This window comes from Leopardus geoffroyi, chromosome B1 (assembly GCF_018350155.1).
Source record: "Leopardus geoffroyi isolate Oge1 chromosome B1, O.geoffroyi_Oge1_pat1.0, whole genome shotgun sequence".
Classification (NCBI taxonomy): domain Eukaryota; kingdom Metazoa; phylum Chordata; class Mammalia; order Carnivora; family Felidae; genus Leopardus; species Leopardus geoffroyi.
In genome coordinates, this window is record NC_059327.1 from 25,508,660 (window position 1) to 25,527,335 (window position 18,676).

The following is an 18,676-nucleotide window of genomic DNA, read 5'->3' on the forward strand; positions in this document are numbered from 1 at the left end:
CTGCCCTCTGCTGGTGGTGGCCAGGGTTCATGTTTTTGCTCTAAAAATAGTTTTGCTGCTATTCCTGACTACTTGCAAGTTACAAGTTTGTAAGTATCAGAGTTTCCCCAAAGTAACTACAAAGAACAGTCAGTCTTTAGGAGACACCTTGCAGTATGATTCACTGTTTTATAAGCGCTAATTGTCTGCTTTTGGAGTGCTTAAGTATGCACGCTTGCAGTCAATTTTTAAAGTAATTGGGTTTTTGTAAAAATAACTCATAAAATGAGTTGAATGAGCCCTGAAAACCTTAGTTAGCACAGTTAAACTGTCCGAGTCAAATGATAATCTATCCTTTTTTGTGTGTGAGAAAAAAAGAGTCCATAGCGTTTACAGCAAATAATTTTTGGATTAACTTTCCATGCAGAGATGCTTTCCCTGATTTTATTTGCTTCTTTTGATGCTGCAAGCTAAGTTCATGCTCTCGCCTCATTTTGAGTATAAGTCAGCCTGTATTCACTCTAAAAGAGCCTCTCCACATATTTCTGGACTAACAATAATGGTCATGAGTGCATCTCCCATGGGAGATATTGCCTTTTCTTCCTTGGGTCCCCATTGAGCCCAGAACTTATGTCAGCCATAGTGCGTAAGTCCCCTTAGGGACTATCCTGGCCGCCTCATCTTGCTCACGGAGAGACTTCACCAAGGTCTGTCTGAATCACCGCAGCCCCTACCTGAGTGCCTTAATGCACGCTTAATGTATCGTCACCGGAGAAAACAAGCATTTCTAACTATTCCTCACGGCTTTGTGCATCACCACTTGCGCCTCAGTTTTCTGGCTCTGTTTCAGGTCTCTTCTAGGCTCTCCAACAGCTCTGGAGAAGTGGAGGAAGTCAATTTGTGTAATTTGATGATGATTGCTATTTTTAACTTGATCAGCGTGGCTTCATAAATGAGGGCGGCCAGTGGCTGCTCCTTCTAATTGTACTCCCACTGAAATGGCATATTTAAAGGCTTGTATAGAAATAGCATCTCCTACGTTTTGAGCAAGAAGCCAGTGAGACAGCCAGGTGTGGGGTACCGCGCGCCAGGACTGATCTCTCTGTCCCTTCCTGCAATGTGGCTTCGGAGGTGCCCCCACAAGTGGGCTCCACTTCCTTGCTTTCCGAGGGAGCAGTGTGGGTGGGATGACCTCTCAGCTTTCTGCCAGGTCTCCTGGTCTCCGATTCTACTGAGGTTTTACCGTATGGAAGAGCCGGGACTTGAGTCTCTGTCTGTCTTCAGACTCCTACTCCAAGGATCTTTCCGCTGCACCAATTAGTTTCTCCTCTTATGTGCTTTATAGAGTCTATCCAATTAGAAACAAATTAGCTTTGAAAGCTTGGTTCTAGCATGCTGACTTAAAGGTATTTTCTACCAGGATTCCATTTCTCGTTTTCTTGATGTTTCACAGCCATCCTCGCTTATTAGTAAGTGTTCCTTTTTCCATCTTAAGTTTTTCCCCTTTCTGCAGTACTCTGCTTTTCCTCTGATTTAATTCCATTCTGCTTCTGCTATCTTTCCCAAGTACTAAATTTCCCTTGAATCAAAAGCTTCTGAATATTTTCCACAAACGTCATGAATATTTTGCTACGTCATGAATATTTTGTCATCGGAATCACTGGTGGAAATATAATATGATTACATAATAAGTGAAATGAAGCTGCCTGAAATAGTTTCCTCATGTTACTCCCCCATGAAAAGCCTATATTCCATCTTTCCCCCAACTCCTCTTCCTTTGTTTGAACTCAGCCGTGCTAAGGCCCAGTGGTCAAGAAGAGATGTCTGCATTCAGGAGATGCTGGTGGTTGAGAAGGCTGGGAAGAGAGTGCAACGTGAAATTATGGCAATAACCAGACGAGGCTTTTACAACAGGGCTTGCATCAAAATTGAAGTGTAGGTGCCTGTATGAAGTCAACATGAGGATGTCCAGGAGAGACAGAGAGATCTTGGCAAGAATGATGAATGTAAGGATGGTAACTGCTGCCGTGGAATCTCACTAGAAGGCTAAGAAAAAAGGGAAAAACAAGGATTGAGGACAGAACCCTAAAGAACTCTGATTCTTGTGGGATGGACAGAGTATGAGATGCCCACAATAGAAGCCTGAGTAGGAGAGTACAAGGAGATAACTGTATTTAACATTCATTCATTCCCTCAACAAACCATACAATGCACTATTTTGAGACCTGGGAATCCAGCAAGGATAAGAGAAACAAGCTTATTTTCCTCAAGTTTGAATCTAGAGGAGCAGCAGCCATTAAACACATAATTGCCCATTTACTTAATTACTCTCTGGATAAGTACTTTTAAAGGGACATAGAGTTTGCATGAGAGAAGATGGCAGGGCAACTAGACCCATTCCAGGGGATTCGGGAAGGTCTTCTTGAAGAAGTAAAGTTTGATCTGACCTCTGAAGGCTGAGTGGGCGTTAGCTAGGGGACAGCGAGGTCACCTCAGGCAGACAAAACTGTGTGTGGACAGGAGAATCAAGCAAAGGATGGAAAGACACATAGACTTGAAGGACAGAGATTTTGAGGGAGAGTGCCTTGGGAAAAGCCTGGTGACTTAGGTAGAGCACACAGGCGAGAGATTGTTCTCTTTATCTTACAGGAAGTAGGATGCCTTCCCCCTGCCCCCCACCAGGTCTACAATAACTTTTTTTTTTATTTTTTAATTACATTTTTAAGTTTATTTATTTATTTTTGAGAGAGAAGAAGAGCACACGAGCATGGGAGGGACAGAGAGAGAGAGAGAGAGAGAGAGAGAGAATGAGTGGGGGAGGGGAAGAGAGAGGAGAGAGAGAATTCCAAGCAGGCTCCGCACTGCCAGCACAGAGCCCGACATGGGACTCAATCTCACGAACTGTGAGATCATGACCTGAGCCGAAATCAAGAGTCAGACACCCAACCGACTGAGCCAACCAGGCGCCCCAACAGTAACTTTATTTTAACAGAGAAACCAGGCTGCAATAAGTCTACCTGATTGGAGTAGATGGTGGTTATCTTTCCAAAGGGTGAAGCCTGAGCCCAGCTCACAGCACACAAAGGTTGAAACCAAAGCCCAGGTAGCCTCTTTCCTGGTTCTGCCCTGCATCACCTGCTCATGGTGTGAGATGAGAGGCTTCACGACCGCTGAATGAAGTCAGGGGTCCATCGGGGCAGAGGCAACCTCCCGATAGGAGACGAACAATCAGTGAAGAGGATGCTGAAAAACAAGTGCAGCGACCTGCTCTCTGCTATTCTCTGATGAGGAAGCTGAGGGTGTGGGGTGAGCCGTAAATTATGTTCTTCATTCTTCAAATAAGTTTACCCTATAGGATGGGGTTGCTGGTCAACCAAGCAGTAGAATGGGGTGGAAATCTAGGCTAATTCTAGATCTTGGTACCTAAGGAAAAGAATAGTAGTAATACAGGGGAAGAGAAGAACATGAAAATGTTTGAAAGTATTAAAAAGAAGAGCATTTTTTTTTCTTAAATAAGACAGGAAACAGCATCTTTTCCTTGCTGCAGACTTGCTGGTTTTCATGAAAACCATTTCTGGAACAAGGTCTGTTGCTAAGCTTACTCAATCATGGGAGGACACGCACAGGGCTGACTGCTCATGTTAGAATGAGATTTTCCCACAATGCCTCCTGTAGGTGCTATTCTCATGCTGGATCCACAGAGGTGCCCCCAACACCATAAGGTGCTCCAGTTAAAGCTTCTGAAATATTGCAATGGCATGATTGGCAGCTTTGGGGGGCGACTATGTCTTTCTTGTACAGGTACACTCTTAGAACAGCTAAAAGATGAGCAGGAGTTTGGTTTTGAGCCACAAAGTTTCAGACACCAGCCACAGATGCCTCTGCCCTATTTCACTACACGTTCTTTTCTGAGAAACACATTCAATGGTTGAGTGTTAAGCACTATGGTTGAAAGAAATGACCAGCTCACCACCATCCACCCTCCTTCTTCTTCCGTGTGAATCTCACAATAGCAGAGGCTGTAGACAAGAAGGTGGTCTCTGTTTCCTCTCACCGAGGAAACTCATGACCTAGTGAATGGTGTAGACAAGGTAGTCCATGTTGCCCGAGGCGACCCCTGCCACAGAGTTGTGGCCATCTCCATCCTAGATGGAGAACTCCTTGGTCAGTCTCTCCACCTGTTCAGGCTTTAGTCTTGTGAAACAAAACATGCCATCTGGTCAGTGATGTGCTACCCGTTGTGGGAGGAGCCCTCTTTCTTGTGGTTGGAGACCAGCATGCTAATGATGTGGTCAGCCATGCCTTTACTTCCTGCAACCATTGTTTCTGTAGGTCAGGGCTGGTCAGGATGGTTGAGGCAATCTGGGCCCCATCGATTGGAGGGTTGGACCACATGGGACGGGTCGAGATCTTCAGGCATGACTCCACCCTTTTGACTTCATCAACATCTTTGCCCACCACAGTGAAGGCTCCCACATGCTCACCATATAAGCCCATGTTCTTGGCATAGGATTGGCAGAGACAAACACGAATGCCCTGTTTGATGAAGTGGCATACAGCCAGGCATCCTTGTTACCATGACTACTGGCAAAGCCTTGGTAGGCCATGTCAAAGAATGCAAAGAGGTTGGTCTTCTTCACCAATGTTGCTATTTCCTTCCACTGCTCACTCCCCCATTCCCGTGGGATTGTGGGCACATGCATGGAGGAGAAGAGCACTTTGCTATGGCATTTTTGAATGTCTTCTAGAGCACCTGTGAAGTCAGAGCCACATGTCTTGGGGTCATAGTATCGATCACCATGTAGTTGCAGGCCAGTAGCCCTGAAGATGGGTATGTGATTTCCCTAGGATGGTTCAGGCAGAAAGACATCTTGGGTGAACTTAAAATAATCTTTGTAGGAAACCGGCTCCAATCCTCAAGGCCCCCAGTTCCAGAAATGGTCTGCATGGTGACATAGCAGCTACTTTTCAACACTTCGCTGTTCTCACCCAGGGCTAGGTCTGCAGATGCCTCAACAAAATTCAGCAAGGATTGCAATGGGCGGGTATTTGCTGTCCAAATTTTTTTTGCAGCAATCTGGGCCTCTGCTTTCTGGACATGAGAGAGCACATGAGGCTCCATTATCATCCCAGTGGGGCACCAACTCCCAGATTCATCTTTAAAAAAATTTTTTTAAATGTTTTGTTTTATTTTTGAGAGAGAGAGAGAGAGAGAGAGAGAGAGAGAGAGAGAGACAGAGCATGAACAGGGGAGAGGCAGAGAGAGAGGGAGACACAGAATCCAAAGCAGGCTCCAGGCTCTGAGCTGTCAGCACAGACCCCGATGTGGGGTTCGAACCCACGAACTGCTAGATCATGACCTGACCCAGAGCTGGATGCTTAACTGACTGAGCCACCCAGGCGCCCCCCAGATTCATCTTTTTGTTCTTGGTGTCTCTCATAAGAGCTTCTGTGACTCCCAGCGTGGGATCTGGGGCCCGCATCTCCACATGGGTCCATCAGGAGCTGGCTCTGGCAGAAGCCACGGCACTGAGGCTGGGTGGAAGGTAGCAGTGACCGTGGACAGGCTGTGGCCGGAGTGCAGCATGACCATGGTGGAGGCGAGAAGGCAGTGGGAAGATGCAGGACAGAGCAGAGGGCCACAGGTGGATGTCTTTAAGCAGGAGAATAATGCGATCTTATTCTGACTTTAAAAGGCCAGTGTGGGGGCGCCTGGGTGGCGCAGTCGGTTAAGCGCCCGACTTCAGCCAGGTCACGATCTCGCGGTCCGGGAGTTCGAGCCCCGCGTCGGGCTCTGGGCTGATGGCTCAGAGCCTGGAGCCTGTTTCCGATTCTGTGTCTCCCTCTCTCTCTGCCCCTCCCCCGTTCATGCTCTGTCTCTCTCTGTCCCAAAAAAAATAAATAAACGTTGAAAAAAAAAAAAAAATTTAAAAAAAAAAAAAAAAAAGGCCAGTGTGACTGTGGTGTTTCTTATACCTCTTTATGAACACCGCCAGTTCCCTGTCATGTGCTACGATTATGTGCTGAATAAATACCTGATAATGATAAACAAGCTAAGAAACAGCGGGCCCCAAACTGGCCTGGGCACACATCATTCTTATACCTTGTCTTTGCCCCCAACAGCCTTGACATTCTCTAAGCTCTCTTCTTTCTTCTTCAGCCAATATTGGTTGAAGGGAATTGCATTTGTAGAAATATCCTTAGTTTTATGCACTTTGTTGAAATAAACTATTTCTTTCTGCTTACCTTCTGCATAGAAACCGAGTATAATCAGTGATCAATTTCCTTCCTTTATTGCACATTTATTTACTGAGCGCCTACTAGGTTCCAGGCACTACTAGATTTGGCTTTAGAAGGAGCCAAAATCGCCATCACCTCCACCGACAAAAAAAAAAAATCACTTCGATACAAAGCAATAATTATATCTTACCAAAATTCATATGTAGTAGTTATTTTGGGGGTACTCTCAAAGTATGCTCCAATAAGAAATAAATTACACATGACAGTTAAGTTTTTAAACCAGTCCAGAAAATCTTATATAACTCCACTGTAGTAACAAAAGAGTTTGCTCAGGTCCCTTCCGCGCGTGTGTGTGAGTGTGTGTGTGTGTGTGTGTGTGTGTGTGTGTGTGTCTTGATGATAAAGATGCTTCTTTTCTACATACAGATTTCTAGCTAAAATTTTGAAACAGATGAGGTTTATCTCTGGTTTCCTTTCATGTCCTTTCTATACTGTCAAAGTGGTGTCCTCTCTCTAGACCCCCAGGCCTCACGCCTTCTCCTGCAACCTGGCCTCAGACCCATTCCCCGGCCCACGCGCAGCCCTGTACGCAGAACCACCCCACTCCCTGGAGATGTCCTGTCTGTTTGGACAGACGCACTCGTGTCACCTGGCGTGGAAACCAAATAACTGGCTGGGTGGGGGCGGGCTCAGAGGAAAGGAGGCACAGAGGACAGAGGAATTTATAGTCTGCAGGGAAGACGGACATCAAACGATTACCTAATTATGATTGGGGTGAGTACAAGAAGTTCAGGGTACTATGAGAGCATATAATACAATGAGCCACCAAACCTGGGATTAGGAAACCCTCACTGAGAAAACGGCATTTAAGGTGACTCATGAAGCATGAAATAGAGGTCTTTATGTAACACAGAAAATTCCTATTCTTTCATGTGAAGTCCTCTTTTGTTCTCACCTAAATCCCTGGTTCTCCTATAAATGTCCTGGGCTCCAAAAGCACCGTGCTTATCAGATCAACCCCAGGACGAGTACACTGACAAGGGGTCAGCTACCTGGTTGGGGAACCCCCGCATGAGCGTCCTTGGCCCACGCCTTTCTGACCAAGAGTCAGATTAATTGTGTCAACCAGGGGCTCTAAGTTGCGTGTGTTAAGAAAACAGGCTTAGGGGTTGGGCCACACTAGGTTCAAATCGTGCAGCTAAGGAGCTGTACTACTTTGGACGCATCATTGAACCTCTTCAATCTCCAAGTTCCTCATCTGTAGCACAGGGAGAAAACACGCCTGTCTTTTATTGCTGTACCAATAGGATGATTTGACAGCAATAAGCAGAAACCCCCGCTTAAACCAGCTTAGACAGTCAGGAGATCTATTATCTCATAGCAGGGACCGTGTATCAGGACCCTGGTTGCATTTCTCTGTGATTCTCTTGGTTCATCCCCCCCTCCTTCTGTAAGCTTCAACCTCAGGCAAGTAGCAAGATTCCGGAAATTAGACTACAGTTCATCATGGCCTAGAGAAAGAAAAGAACCTTCTTTCCATGGCTCCTCGTAGGAGTGAGGATACACTGCCAGGACCTCTGGCATACTTCCCCCTCAAGTTCTGTTGGCCACAATTTGGTCACATGCTCATTCCCAGAAGAGAAACCGTCAAAAGGAATGGAAGCATCCTCAGACAAATCAGAGCCAGCCTTGTGCTGAGCACGGAGTGAATTCTCCTGGGGCACATGGCTGGGTGAGGGGTGGAAAGAAGAAAGGCATCATGGATTCCGGGGAGCGTCTGCTGTAGAATGTGGGAAACGTTCCACAAGAGTCGCACAGGAAGCCCTATTACTGTGCTTGACTTACATAGTTAGTCGGCATTAACTTGGTAAAAGGGCAAGGGGGGAAGCTTCTGTAGTTCTACAGAAGCCACAATAACCGGGGCATCCACCTCAACTCAATAGCCTTTGCTGTAACAACCCCTTCCCCCACAACATCCACTCTACAACAATAGGCCCGGCAGTTGACAGGTACCTGGGGGCAGGAGGGAGTGTGACACTTAGAAAGCCCTCTGTAAAACCCTGTAGTATGTGGAAGGTCCAAAGTCATAAACTGACAGCTGTCCATCCCTAAAGATGCCTGGCTTTCCTCCAGAATCTCATAGACCCTACACTTCAGAAACCAGAAGTCCACTTGGGCCCTGCGAGCTTTCTGTTTCCATCTTCCTTCTGCAAACATCCCCATCGTGCCCCCACAGACCCCAGGCCACCCTCAGCACCTCATCCTGGACACTGGATCACAACGAGAGCTCTGCTAACTTATCCACTGGGACAGCGGGAATGCCCTTCCAGCTTAGAAATGCAAGCTTCAGACTTTTTCAGAGCCTTCTACCAGGCAAATCCAGGAAAAAACCCAACAGGAGAAAGCCTGATGGTGATGGTTGGCAAGGGGGTGGGGTTGGTGTTAGTTTAGAACTAAATTCTTCTAAATGCAGTCAGCGTGACCTCAAATAGCTGCCTCCTTGGGTACTGCCTGATACTCTCTCTTTTTTGTTGTTTTTCCTTTTCTTTTTCTTTTTTTAAAGTTTATTTGCTTTGAGTGTGTGTGTGTGTGTGTGTGAGAGAGAGAGAGAGAGAGAGAGCAGGAGAGGGGCAGAGAGAGGGGGACAGAGGATCCAAAGTGGGCTTGTCACTGACAGCACAGAGTCCAACGTGGGGCTCGAACTCATGAACCGTGAGATCATGACCTGAGCCGAAACTAAGAGTCAGACGCTTAACCGACTGAGCCACCCAGGCGCCCCTTGTTTGTTTTTCCAATCCATCTGGCACCTTACCTTAGTTTCTACTTGTTCTCTGACCCCTGGGGTTGCTGACCCAGCGTAGACTGTTTGTTTTGGCTCTGACCTTGCTTTCCTCTGCAGACTTGACCTTCAGTGTTTACCCGTCTACACACGGCAAAGCAACCACCAGCAAGAGATGCCTCATTCCTTGGCCGCATCCAGACCCATACACCGAAGCCAGTCCCACGTGCCCCAGGAAGCCAACGACAGAAGAAACTTCTGTGACGAAGTCCCATCTCGCCTTCCCCCTCTCCTCCCTGGGGACGCTCTGCTCCTTCCGGGCTCTGCAGATGTAGGGGGAAGGGGATCCGACTGAATTGATTCCATCATGCGTGAACGAGCAATACCCATTTCACACTTACGCTTCTATTTTAGATGTATTTCTGGTTTTTAGAAGTAAACAAAGGCAGCAACGCAAAGTGAAGTATTCCATATTTGGAGTACAGGAAGTCTCAAGCTGGAATGTGTCTCTCCTTCCTGGGAAGGGAAATCTCCCCATGGCTCTCCTCAGCTGCCTCTTATTTTCACCTCTTTTCTTACTCTACTTCTGATGTCACAGATCCCATAAATGTCTCAGTTTTTCAAATGACTTCTACGGTTGTCACGGTGGGTACACAGATAAGGGAAAATACGCCTACGCTTTTTTGTGTGACTTGGCATATGGAGCGATTTGCTTCCAATTCCAACTTGAAGGGTCGCTCTGATTAGTACCTTTGTGTTTTCGGCCTCACTTAATAGAAGGGCTCCACAGAGTGAAAGACAAGACAGGGAATAAATTACACTTATCTTAAGGAAGGAATAAGTTAGGTTTTAAAGTGTAAAATAAGGACTTGAATTATGTCTCGAATTTGAGCACAGCAGCACCCCTCTTGCCTGTGAAGGATGTATTCCAAGACCCCCAGTGGATGTCTGCGACCACAGCCAGTACCAAGCCCTATATATACTATGTTTTATCCTATACACCATATCTACGATAAAGTTTAACTTATAAATGAGGCATAGTGAGAGATTAACAACAGCAACTAATAACGAAGAAGAACAATTAATAATATTGACACTATACGATTATTACAATATACTAAAAGTTACACGAATGTGGTGTCTCCCCCTCAAGATATGTTATTGCGCTGCACCCACCCTTCTTCTTGCAACGATGTGAGATGATAAAATGACTGTGTAATGATGGGACGTGAGTGGTGTAGGCATTATGATGTAGCATTAAGCTCTCTTGACCTTCTGATCAGATGGAGGCTCATCCGCTTCCTGTCCTTGGTTGACCAAGTATAACTGAAACCATGGAAAATGGTCTTTGACCCCAGTTCCTGGCACTTCCTGGATGACAGGAGTGCGTTTGGTTCAACTGAGGAGACTCTGGGTGGCTCCTGGATAGCTTCAGGAAGTAGGCGGGTTACTAGGAAGATCACACCATGATTAGAAGCTTGGAACTTTTATCTCTACTCCACATTCTCAAGGAGGGGGTGGGGGCAGGGCCAGAAAACAAGTTAATGATTAATTATATCTATAGGATGAAGCCTCCATAAAAATCCCTGAAGTGTTCCAGAGCTGCTGAGTTAATAAACACACCAATGTGCTGGGAGGGTGGCACACCCTAACCCCATGGGGAAGGAAGGTCCTGTGCTTGGGACCCTTCTGGACCATCCTATGTATCTCTTCATTTGGCCATTCATTTATTTGTATCCTTTATCATATTATTTACTATATAATAAACTGATAAATGTATGTAAGTGTTTCCCTGGGTTCTGTGAGACACAATAGCAAATTATTGAACCTGAGGAGGGGGGTCACTGAAACCCCTGATTCGTTGTGCCCAAGCCAGAAAGAAGTGTGGATGACTTGGGGACACACTACTCAAAATAGGCATCTGGGTTAGTCTCGTGAAACTAAGCCCCTAACCTGTGGGGTCTTCTGCTAACCCCAAGTAGACAGTATGAATTGTAGGACACCCAGCTGGTGTCAGAGGGCTGACTGGTCGGTATGAGAAAAAACCCACACAACCGGTGTCAGAGGAGTTGTGAGCATAGAGCACAGGAATAGGGTTTTCTCTTTCGTTTAGTAACTAACGGTTTCAGGGCCATTACCAGGCGATGCCTGGTTGTACACATGAACCACATGTCGCTCCCTGAGTCAGAGGTACACACAAAACTGTGTGATTTTAGAGACTCTAAAGCTACAAAAATATCTTTAATTAACCATTTACCTGTACTTCTCATCAAACCTTTACTTGAATGCCAGAACAGGAAGCCTCTGAAATGATCTACACAAATCCTTCTTTCAATAACTGCCAACTCTGGGTAGTAGTAGGAATAACTCCAGATGTTTTTATAAAGCTGATTAATTAGCAGTTTGAATAAACTTACAGAACTTCCTACAATATATAAGGTCTGTGTAACTCTCGTAATGCAAATGGATATGATGATACTATGGAAGCCAACAGAAGAAACAGACCTGCTCTGGCATCTGATTTAGTGTCCAAATGCAAGGACACTGGAACATGACTATACTAGAGAAAATTTCCATGAGCCAATGAACCATTTTCCAATAACTGCTCAGGACTAATGATAGTTGTACAGGAGGCGGGAGGTTTACACCAAGTCCAGACTGACACCAATAGGCAAGTTTGTTTCAACTGGATGAGCTTAAATTGGAGAATAAGCACATTCTTGGTGTAGGATGTTTATCTTCCTTCCTAAAGTGATACTAATTTTGTTATCTCAAAAAAAAAAAAATAGACAATTTCTGGAACATTCATCTATTCACCATGCCAAAGCCAGGAAATATGTCTACTGACATTCAAAATAAGAAACATATTTGTAGCTAGGAAAAAAAAACAATAGGAAAAAATAGTTTCCAGAATTCAATACCTTTCAAACATTTATAGATTCTCTGTTTAATTTGAAACACTGACAATAGTCAAAGGGCATAGCAACTCTTTATTTTCTGTTTGGGAAGCACAGACTGAAAGGAGCCAAAAGGCTGAGAAATTTGAAACTACTCTAAAACTGCCTTCATGTTTCCTAATTAAAGAGTAGGTTACTCTGATTCAGAAACGGGCCTGAATCAGTGAATGTTTTATAAGAAATGTAATTTATGGCCACCCTTGACAGGGATAAGAGAATTAAATTAAAAGCCTGACAGAATTAAATTTTTTTTTCCATAAAATAAAGACTCATCATTTGGAGTTCATTCATTACCTGTATATAAAGGCTACCACTAGGTTCATTTCCATTTTTTTTTTTTCCTTACAAAATGCCATTCACTTTAGCGCTTAATAGACTAAACACGTCCCTTCTTGGATTATCACTGGCAATGTAGTCTGTCTGGAAGGACACCAAATTCCAGATTAATGGAGTCCAAATTAATCAACTACGTTGGCTTTGCCTACATCATGTCAGAGATGTATCAGTTGCTGGCTTTGTTGGGGGCGGGGGGAGAGGATATTTGTTTAACATTCTCAGAAAACGAATTTATAGCTGCATGACAAAATAATGGCTCATTTCTGCTATGGCCGCCAGAGGTCTACTTACCACCGCAAATATTCCAGGCCTTGCTGAGGCAGTGTGGGCAGTCCCACTGGTAAGAAAGAGACGCTCCGGCCATCCTCCAGAACTAGTGAATCAAAGTCTGCTTTGTAACACCCCCAGGTGACTTGTAGGTGCAATAAAGTTTGAGAAGCAGTGTTCTAGGTTATGGAAAGAGAACATTTCATGTTCTGCACATGATCAGGATGAACAGCTTTGAAAACTCAGAGGATCTTGCCATGCAGTTCCAAACTCCATCTCCTGGCACCAGATTAGCTGGGTTTCCGTACAAGCATTCACGCAAAAACTAGTCTTTTCTTAAAAACACTCGCCCTAAAGGGTTTCTTTTATGACACACTCTAGCCCATAAATTAGCATAGTCATGAATGCTTCTTATTTAATTTTTGATTTATAGATTTGGGGAGCTGAAAGATCTCTTAAGTATTATGTCACACTAGTCTAAATTTTCTTATTTTACAGAAGAAAGACCTAGGCAGGGGATTTTCAGAATACGGCGATCTAAATGACATTCCCCTCCCCTCCACTTCCAAATCCAAAAGATTTGCTTCTCAAGAGCCAGGCTCTACTGTGGGTGTAAATGAGGCTTTGGGCCCGCCGCAGGGCCCCCCGCCTCCCTGAAACTTCCCTTGGAGCAGGGAGAAGTGCTGAGCTGGGTGAGCTCAGAAAAGGGACTGGACTTATCAATCAAGATGTGTGGACCGCAACGGGTAGGGTGCCCACCCTGTCCTACTGAAGTGTGCCAAGATTCTGCAGGGAACATAAAGGTCTGGGCAAGTCTTCTCTGCCATGGGTGCTGGGAGAGCCCAGGGTGACCTGCTTCCTCTAGGTGCCCCAGAGGGGGCTGTCTGCCTCTGTGCCAGCCTCACAGGGATGGGACCCCTTGGCCTGAGAGCTTCCTGATTTTTTAGAGGAACACTAAAAATAGGCTTGAAGTCCAGTTGCCAATGGAGACAAAAACGAAAAAACAGGGGCGCCTGGGTGGCACAGTCGGTTAAGCGTCCGACTTCAGCCAGGTCACGATCTCGCGGTCCGTGAGTTCGAGCCCCGCGTCAGGCTCTGGGCTGATGGCTCAGAGCCTGGAGCCTGTTTCCGATTCTGTGTCTCCCTCTCTCTCTGCCCCTTCCCCGTTCATGCTCTGTCTCTCTCTGTCCCAAAAATAAATAAACGTTGAAAAAAAAAATTAAAAAAAAAACAAAAATAAAAACAAAAACGAAAAAACAAACAAAAACAAAAAAACCCCACATAGATCTAAAGATGTCCAGGAGCCAAAGAGGACAAATAGATCCAACAATCAGATGGCACAGCCAACGAAAGACATGTCTGATAGAGCCATGAAAGACATTGTCTGATGGAGCAGACAAATGGGTTCCTAAATCAAACAATTAGAAGCACTTAGGAACAAGATGACAGAATAACAGATAAAATAAAATGATTTCCTAGAGCTTTTAAAACCCTCACCTGTTCAGTGCCTGAATCCAGAGGGTAGAGGGTGGCTGATGAGATTTGTGTTGGTGGCCTACAAGATGGGGGACCATCCACATCACAAATCACAGAATAGAACACACCATAAATTGGAAATCACAAGGGGCAAGGAGACGATTTGGGAAATGGAGGCAGGATACCAGCCATTTGAATAACAGACATTCTAAAAGAAGAAAGAACATATGAAGTAGAAGAAATAGTTTTAGGGGCACCCAGGAGGCACGGCCAGTTAAGCTTCCCACTCTTGATTTCTATTCGGGTCATTATCCCAGGGTCATGGGATTCAGCCCTGCTTCGTGCTCTGTGCTCAGCATGGGATTCTCTCGCTCTTTCCCTCTCCCCTGCTTGCATGGGCTCTCTCTCTCTCTCTCTCTCAATAAATAAATAAATAAATAAATAAATAAATAAATAAATAAATAAATAAAACTAATAATTTTAAATCACTTAGAAGATTTTCCTAAGCCTAAGGAAGACAAGTTTACAGAGTAAAAAGATTCAGAACGTTCAGTTAGATGGATGAGATAAACACCTGTTTAGGCATATCCAGGTAAAACAAGTTTCCAGGCTTTTCCTTTTTTGGCTGTTGCTGGACTTCTTATCCGTAACACTGGAAGCTAGAGGGAAGTGGGCTCATATCTTTAGAAGATTGCAAGGAAGGGGCACCTGGGTGGCTCAGTCAGCTGAGCGTCTGACCTCGGCCCAGGTCATGATCTCACGGTTTGTGAGTTCAAGCCCCGCGTCAGGCTCTGTGCTGACAGCTCGGAGCCTGAAGCGAACTTCGGATTCTGTCTCCCTCTCTCTCTGCCTCTCCCTAGCTCACTCATGCTCGTTCTCTCTCTGCGTCAAAAATAAATAAACTTAAAAAAAAATTTTTTTTAAATAAGATTGCAAGGAACCCCACCCCCACCCCCCACCCCGAATCCTATACTGGGCATTTTCAGTTGTTTACCTGCTAAGGTAAGCAGAAGATATCCAAGGACATGCACTGATTCAGAGCATAAATCACAGAGTGCCCCATCTGAGATAAATGAGAAAAAGACCTTTCCAAAGACCAATGAACTGGAACAGAGACTTCAAGATGGGGAAAGGGAAGGCAGGAAACAATTAGAAATGAAAAATGCATTGGTTTTAGAAATATGTCATTAAATATTAATGGATAAAAATATGACATGGGGCGCCTGGGTGGCGCAGTCGGTTAAGCGTCCGACTTCAGCCAGGTCACGATCTCGCGGTCCGTGGGTTCGAGCCCCGCGTCAGGCTCTGGGCTGATGGCTCAGAGCCTGGAGCCTGTTTCCATTCTGTGTCTCCCTCTCTCTCTGCCCCTCCCCCGTTCATGCTCTGTCTCTCTCTGTCCCAAAAATAAATAAACGTTGAAAAAAAAATTAAAAATATGACATATAATGTAAATCCTGCACATGGACCCCGAAGACAAACACACAAACAAATGTGAAATGAAATTCTGTGTCCAACTATTTCAGCAAAACCTCAGAAATAAGAGCGCAAGGGGAAGCAAAAACATTCCAGGATTTAATTAGGGGGTGAGAGATGCCTGGAAGGAGGAGAAAAGGGGGGCAAAAAAGAATTCTAACGATTTCATTCCATTATGGTTTGAGCAAAACATGGAGAAATCAGAAAGAGGAAATCAGGAAGGATATAGTGGGTCTCAGTGGGAGGTAACTTTGAAATAAGAGCGCAGTAGAGGTACTTGGTATGATTTATAGAACTGGAAAAGGCCAGGCCATTAGTTGAGTGAGCACATAACGGTAAAACTTCTGAATGAAAAAGATGAAAATGGAATGCCTAGCACCATAAGCAAACCAATAAAAGTAAGAAAGGAAAACGAGGAACGACAATGTTCAGTAAAAACTGTAAAGAAACAGGAAAGGAAGAGTGTTTCCTTTTTTCTTCATTATATGGGGCTTTTTCTGGTACTCATCTACTCTCTCTTTTTTTTTTTTAAGTTTATTTATTTTTGAGACAGAGAGAGACAGAGCATGAATGGCGGAGGGGCAGAGAGAGAGGGAGACACAGAATCGGAAGCAGGCTCCAGGCTCTGAGCCATCAGCCCAGAGCCCGATGCGGGGCTCGAACTCACGGACCATGAGATCGTGACCTGAGCTGAAGTCGGACGCTTAACCAACTGAGCCACCCAGGCGCCCCTCACCTACTTTCTTAAATTAGATGTTAGCTCATATATTTTCATCTTTTTGAAAATGTAAGCATTTAAGGCTTTTTTTTTCTTATGCTAAGTACAGCTTAACTGCAATGATATGTGGCATTTACCTTACTCTGTAATTCTAACTATCTTCTAAGAAGCTGGGACTTCTTCTGACCCATTGATTATTTATTCTTATTTCTGGGAACTGGGCTTTTTGAGGGGTGCAGTGAGGGACTACCTTTTTGGTATTGGTATCTAATTTAATTGTGCTGTGGTCAGAGACTGTCATGTATATGAAGTAGTTTTTAAAAATTATTAGTTGTTGTTTGCTTTATGGCCCCAAGTATGATTTTTAGATATAATGACCTCTTGATCAAGCTTTTTCTTGCCTGCTTGATCTGTCAATTGCTACAGAGGTGTTAACGGAATCTCCCACTATCATGATAAATTTAATATGTAAATTTTTTCTTGTAATTCTTTCAAATTTTGCTTTATATATGTTGAGGCTGTTTTATGGAATCAATACAAATTTTGAATTCCTGGTGAGTTGAAATTTTCATCAATATGTAGTGATCTTCATTGCCATTAATGGTTTTTGCTTTAAAGTTTCTTTCATCTAAGATTAAAATGGCCATCCTACTTTCATCTCTGTAGGATTTGCCTTGTATTACCTTTCCCTATCTTTTTTTATTCAACCTTACTGTGCTCTAAAGTTTGTTTCTTGTAAACATAATGTAGCTGGGTTTCTAAAATAAATCCGGTCTATCTTTATCTTTGAGCTGGAGATATTAGTCCATTTATAATTAATGTGTTTATTAGTTCATACTTTCTCATTGTTCTCCCCACACACCCCGACTCTTCTAGGTTTATCTCTTTTTTTTTTTAAATTTTTTAATGTTTATTTATTTTTGAGAGAGACAGAGACAGAATGTGAGTGGGTTAGGGGCAGAGAGAGAGGGAGACACAGAAGCAGAAGCAGGCTCCAGGCTCTGAACTGTCAGCACAGAGCCCGATGCGGGCTCGAACTCACAAACCATGAGATCATGACCTGAGCCGAAGTCGGACGCTCAACTGACTGAGCCACCCAGGCGCCCCGGTTTATCTCTTTTTAATGCTTTTCTTACTCTTTTGGATTATGTTTTTTTGTTCCGTTCCCTAATATTGTCTTTCTAGAATTTCCTAAGAAATACACTCCTTCCATTTTTTAGTAGTGACTCAGAAGATATCACATGGATATTTAACTTAACAAAATGTAAAATTAACCAATAGCTTTACCCTCCTCCAAAAACATTAATAGTCTTACTTAGCTTTTTAAAAAATTTACCTCTCCTCCAGACTTTTATGCTATTTTTGTACAGAAATTTAGACCTATCTTATTTTCGTAGCCTTATACACTAGGCATTATTATTGCTATTACTTTGTCAGCCAATGTTAGTTTAAACTTTCTTTGTTGACTGTTTTGCATCTCAGACTCTTTCTGGGCTCATTTTCCTTCTCTTACAAGGAAGTTACTTTAGAGACATCTGTTGATCATGACCTCTCAGTTTTCACTTACCTAAACATGTCTTTGTTTTTTAACCCTTATTTTTAAAAGAGATTTTGCTGATATGCAATTCTAGTTGAATACTTTTTTTCAGCACTCTGAAGATCTTATCCATTGTCTTCCTGGCTCTCCTTGTCCTTGCAGTCAATTGAATCGTTATTCTTTTACAGATTTGGTGACCAGGTGCTCTCATTTATGTGGTGCAGACCCAGATTACACCTGTGGTCCTGGTCTCTGTTGGGATAGCATCGCCTTTCCTTCTCAAAAGCATCCTGATTTGAGTGATATATTATGTAGTTAGCCAATTAATGGGCAAGCTATCTTTCCCTTTGGCTATTTTGAAGACAGTCTTTCTTTATCTGTAGCAGTCTGCAATTTTATTATATGCCTTAGTGTTGAATTTCTTTTTATTTACTCTGCTTGGGGTTGGTTGGGTTTCCAGAACCCCAGGACATGGTTCTTCCATCAGCCCTAGAAAATTCCCAATTATTATCTTTCCAAATGCTTCTTTCCTCCTCTCTCTCATTTCACCTTTAGAAAGCATTAGATGTATTTTTAAAAAATTGTTTTAATGTTTATTTATTTTTTGGAGAGAGAGACAGAGTACTGGCAGGCGAGAGGCAGAGAGAGAGAGAGGGAGACAGAATCCAAAACAGGCTCCAGGTTCTGAATTGTCAGCACAGAGCCCAATGTGGATCTCGAACTCATAAACAGTGAGATCGTGACCTGAGCCAAAGTCGGACTCTTAACCGACAGAGCCACCCAGGCGCCCAGGAAGCATTAAATGTATTTTCACATTGGCTGATTTTCGTTTTTTTTTTTTTTTTTTTTTTTTTTTTACACTTATTTATTTTTGAGAGACAGAGCACAAGTGGGGGAGGGGCAGAGAGAGAGGG

General features: G+C 43.9%; 1 long non-coding RNA gene and 1 pseudogene across 1 annotated transcript in view; both read right to left on the bottom strand.

Moving 5' to 3' along the window:
* Positions 1 to 18,676, bottom strand: part of LOC123586392 — a 41,226-nt gene that overhangs the window by 9,044 nt on the left and 13,506 nt on the right. The window lies entirely within an intron of this gene.
* On the bottom strand, positions 4,050 to 5,669 carry LOC123586386 (annotated as a pseudogene).